The following is a 5,104-nucleotide window of genomic DNA, read 5'->3' on the forward strand; positions in this document are numbered from 1 at the left end:
GAGAAGAGAAGAGAAGAGAAGAGAAGAGAAGAGAAGAGAAGAGAAGAGAAGAGAAGAGAAGAGAAGAGAAGAGAAGAGAAGAGAAGAGAAGAGAAGGGGAAAAGACAGGGGCTGCACTGAGCTGGGCTGCTGTTGGGACCCACCTCATAGGAGTATCTGTGCCTCCTACCTCATCACTGATTAACCCTGTCCTGCCTTGCTGGACACCAGGTGCCTGGCACTCTCAGAGAAGGGCCCCTGGGACAGAACCTCCGTGAATCATTGACTGTCCTCCCTGGCACTGGTGTCCATGCCAAGTCCCTGGAGCTGTGGGCAAAGGGGGTGAAGGGAGGAGGTGAGCCTCATCCAGACCTTTCCACAACAGGTTGATCTAGGGCCTCCTGAGTGGCCCCAGAACATGGATGCTTTCGTGCCACCTAGGTCGGCACAGCCAGTAGCAGGGCAAGAAGCACTGCGCTGGGAGCTGGAGGCTTCCTCTGTCCCTGGCTCTTGGCCGTACCTTGGGTCCTTCCCCTGCTAACTCAGCTTTTCCATCCACACAGTGGAAATTAAATTGGAAGTCCGCAGGCTCTCTCAGGTGTAGGACTTGGCCCCAGGATTCCTGTCCGGAATCCACATCCTGTGTGTGAAGCTCTTGAAGTCTACTGTTGAGATCCTCAGTCACCCACATCTGTACCTCTGGCCTCACTGTGCTTCATGGGCTCTGGGATGGTCAGCTCTGGGGTCTGTGACACACAGCGGGAAGGGATTTGAGCCTTTCTTGGAAACTCCAGGATACTGGGAAGACCCAGTGACCCCATGGCCAAGAAACTGCTTTCTGCTCACCTTACAGGGATACAGGCTGACTCTCACCCCAGGAACCTGCAGCCACTACCACTGCCTCTCCCATCTTGCCTGGGCCTTGGCCTCATTAGGGCCCAGGGCAGCTGTTGCTGCCTTGGTCCCCTTTGGTAGCAGCAGAGGAAGCCCTGGAGGGACCACCACAGGCTCTCACAGGCAAGGCCCTCTCCACCCTGTCTATCGAGTGAGACTTGTGCAGGGCATTGCGTAATCAGGGCTTAGTCAGGCGGAAAGACCTTCTGCAAATCTCAGCCTACGCTCAGGAAGCTTCCAGAGAGGGCCTTTCCAGGGTTGGCACTCTGGGTCCCACTTTGGACCCCTGTCCAAGGGCTTTCAGCTAATTCTAACCCTTTGTGGGGGTCTTGAGGCAGGTTCTGGACCTAGTCAGCTGAGGAGGAGTGGGGCCTTGTAGCAGTCAGGGATGGGGTACCCTGTGCCAACTGTGTTTATAAACACAGTCTGCAGACACCTGGATATGATGACATTTGAATTCAAGGCAAGAGCTGGAAGTGGGTGACCTGAGCAGAGCCTCAGAGCTGGGATACTGAGGTTGGAGGGAAGGGCTCTGCCCTTAGACCTCTGGAGGACAGGCAGAGCAGAAGCCAGAGCTCTGTCTGCAGTTCTGAGCAGGCCCTGGCTCTCAGCTCTGGAGACCTTTTGCTATGGCCAATTCTGGTCTCTCCCTCCTCTGTCCCCGGGGGGTGCTGACCCCTACATTCCAGGACTGCACTGAGACATAATGCTTCCTGTGCCCCAAGCCCTAGGGATTCTGTTCACAGAGGTTGGGGGCATCGCTGATCAGGGGAGTCCAAAGGGAAGTCACTAGTGCTGTCCGTAGGAGACAAGTGAGAGCTGTGGTATGGAGAGAGAAGAGGGGAGTCGAGGCCCCAGCACTAGCTCAGGACTGAGGAGCCTGGAGGTGCTGTGAGTTTCGGGTCAGCATTGGGCGTTGGGAGTTGGGGAGCCCTGAGTGGAGCCCTGGAGGGTCGCTGAGGGTGGAGAGGAGCTCCGCTGGCAAGGTACCTGCATGTGCTTAGCACTGCCGAGGCCCCCTACGCACCTCTCTACGCTCACAAACAAGGTGAGTTATTCACTCCTTCATTCGACTGAGAAATATTTATTGAGCTCTTGCAACCAGGTCCTATTCTGGGTGCAGGGGACTGAAGAAAAGACACAATGTTTAGATTTTATAAATGAACAAACTATGATCCGGTGAGGTTAGGCAACCAGCCAAAAAAAGTTGCAGAGCTAAAAAGGCAGAGCCAGAAAACAGAGCTGGAGCTGCTGCGGCCTGGGACTGGGCTCTTTCTATGTCTCCCTGCTGGTTCAGAGCAGTGGAGTAGAGAGAACTGCAGATGCTTTCCTGTGTAGGCCACAGCAATTCACTTCCCCTCTCTGGGCCTGCATTTCCTCATTTGACTAAGAGGCTTCGGGCCAAGCGATCTAGAATTGCTCCTGGGGGCGACAATAGAAATTAAAGCCTTACATGAGAATTGCAATAGCATTATGTTCTATGCATTAGAGGCTTCAGTATCCATGGGGAGCCATTAAAGGTCCCTGCGCAGAGGGGGAGGGACGCACCAGCGCATCCTTGAACTCTGTGTGCCCTGGGCCCCTCCCAGTTCCCTAGAACCTCTGGTCCTCTGGTTATCAGGGGAAGCAGCTGAGGCTTTGTACAAACAGTCAGGGCAGGCGGGGACACACAGACATATGGTTTATAAATATGGGGGCCAGCTGGGGTGAGGACGGATCAGGTGGGTAGGTAAGGGCTGAGCTACAGGGAGGTGCTGGGGAAAGCTTTGGGGCATCCACCCCTCCTTGTATACAAGGCCCCCATCCGCCTGAGGTAGCCCCTCCTCAGATGGGAACTGGTTGCCAGCATCTTGTGTGGAACACCAGGCTGAGCAGCTCAGAAGAAAGCATGAGGCATAGGCGATCTGACCCGGGGCCACAGTTCGTCCCAGAGGGGCCCACGCCATCTCTTCCATGCCATCATCTGGGTTGAGTGCCTGCAGTCTCAAGGGCACCAGTCCACATGACTAAGCCATCCTGGTTTGCAAATGGCAGCACAGAACCTTGGGAAAGGTGCTCAGGAAAGAGGGGGTCAGACAAGCTCCCACAGTGCCTGGGGCTCTGCTCCCTCTGCACCCTGAGCTAGCACACAGCCAGCTCCTCCACCCGCCCCCCCCCCAAAAAAAAAGATGCCCCTTGTGTTTTCACCACAATGTCTCAGAGAGTGAGAGCATACTTGGGCTGCAGATAGATGGTAACCACGGGGTGGGCTATGCATCTGGGGCCTGAGCTCTCGGCCCCTTGCAGAGAGGGCTCCTGGGCAACTCTGCCACCTGTTTCTCCTTCTGTAAAACAAGTCCAGTTCTCCGTACTGGCACAGGCAAGGAGTCACAGGGCCTGTACATTTGCAGTGGCCCTGGGCTCAGGCTTGGCGAGAGGAAGCTGCTCCAGGGGAGGAGGGCAAAGTCTGCAGAGAAGTTAAAAGTCTATAAAGCAATGAGTTATCCATGTACAAATCAAAGCACCTTCTTCAGTTGGAGGAAAACAAAGTGATACATTGTTCTCATGTTGTCTGGAAGGAGGCCCAAGCTCCTCCTGCCCCTGCCGGTCTCACCCTCCACCTCCCAACAGGTGCTCCTGCGGAGGATTAAGAACTGCCACCAGGAGGAAGGAAAAGAAGGAGCTGAGGCAGAGGCTAGGGGCTGGAGCTGGCAGTTGAGCAGCCCAAGGTGCTGAACCCCGTGGGGAGGTATGGAACTCGCTCCCTCAGTTCTGCCTTTCTGATTAGCAGAAAATTTACTTTAGAACTGTGACATTGACTTGAAAATCTTCATGACAGAGACTGTCTTACCACTCAGAGCCCAAAGGTTCTAAGCCTCATTACTAGTGGTGCCCCATGGACGCTCATCCCTAGCCTCATCCTGTATGGCCCTGGCTAGAGATGATCCCTGATTAGTCTGTCTTTGTATAGCTATAACAGAATAACCAAGACTGGGTAGCTTATAAAGAACAAAGATATTCATTGTTCTGGTGACTGGGAAGTGCAGGACTGAGGACCTACACTGTGGTGGCAAGACGAAGAAGCAGAAGTCAGAATGGAGAGAGGGCACAGGGCTGAGCACATCCTGCTGTAACTGACACTCACCATGGCAACAGCATCAACCTTTCTCAGATCAGAGCCCTGAAGTCCTCACTGACTGTTACAGGTGGTGCTGGGGGGTGTAGTTTCCAGCGCACAAATATTGGGGACTACATTCAAACCCCAGTGGCCCCAGAGTTAGCCCTTACTTTGCCCCTGAGTCTGACACTCAGTTCATGCCCAACAGATACCCCAAGTGAACTTCAGACTGGGCTTTGCCCTGGGCAGAAACTGAGCTCTCGTGCAGCCCAAGAAGAGCTGGGTCCAGACAGGGGTGTGTGTCAGAGTGAACGGGGATAACGAAGCTACAGTCCAGCAAGGCCAATGATTGGGCTTCCATCTGTCTTCCTTCCTGAGGTCTGGGCCCTGCTCCTTCTGGTAGACCATCCCTTCCCCAGAAGAAGGGGTTCATGTAGGAATAAGCCGAGGAGCCACCACTCAGCCAGGGATGGGGGTTGCTATGCTAGTCTCCTGCATACCCTATGTCTCAGCTCACTGCATGTCCAGAGACAGCTGGTCACCAAATTGATGCCCCAGCTCTGAATCCCCACGCCAGCTCTCCAGCCTCAATCCCCAGGCTGGGGTGGTTTGAGATGGGAGTGCTTTCAGGAGTTGCCACTGGAAGGAGGTGACAGGTGATCAGTGTCATCACCAGGGGCCTCAGACACAGGAGGCCCGGAAGTCTCCAGGCTGTGTGCTGCTGGACAGACAGCCGCCTCTGAACTTGCCTGTCCTCCCTGCTATCACGGGACCCATCTGCTCAGGGGATGGGCAGACAGACACCACTCCGCTATCTCTGACCTTCACCCGGTGGCACTCGCTAGTGCCACGTTTTAAATTAAACTTTAATTGTACAATTTGGATACAAATAAGTTTCTCTGAAGAATTATGAGTATCGAAATGAGAGCTAGCATTCCATTTGGCACACACCTTCCAGCATTCCCTTCCCTCTTCTTTTATTCTTGTTATGATTTTGATATGGGAACTTCTAGATATTGAGAAATACTTCCATAGAGGCCAGGCATGGTGGTGCACACCTGTAATACTAGCACTTGGGGTGGCTGAGGTAGGATTATGAGCTTAAATGCACCCTGGACAATTTAAGGAACAAAT

General features: G+C 53.9%; 1 protein-coding gene across 1 annotated transcript in view; it reads left to right on the forward strand.

The window, feature by feature from the left end:
- Positions 1-3,530: 3,530 nt before the first annotated feature.
- Positions 3,531-5,104, forward strand: part of Ghrhr (growth hormone releasing hormone receptor) — a 30,584-nt gene continuing 29,010 nt past the window's right edge. Inside the window, exon 1 of the mRNA XM_023709885.1 lies at positions 3,531-3,601. The gene's annotated coding sequence lies outside the window, so the exon portion shown is untranslated. The remainder of the gene's footprint in view (positions 3,602-5,104) is intronic.

The sequence above is a fragment of the Octodon degus genome, unplaced genomic scaffold, assembly GCF_000260255.1.
Source record: "Octodon degus isolate 3935 unplaced genomic scaffold, OctDeg1.0 scaffold00015, whole genome shotgun sequence".
Taxonomy (NCBI): Eukaryota; Metazoa; Chordata; class Mammalia; order Rodentia; family Octodontidae; genus Octodon; species Octodon degus.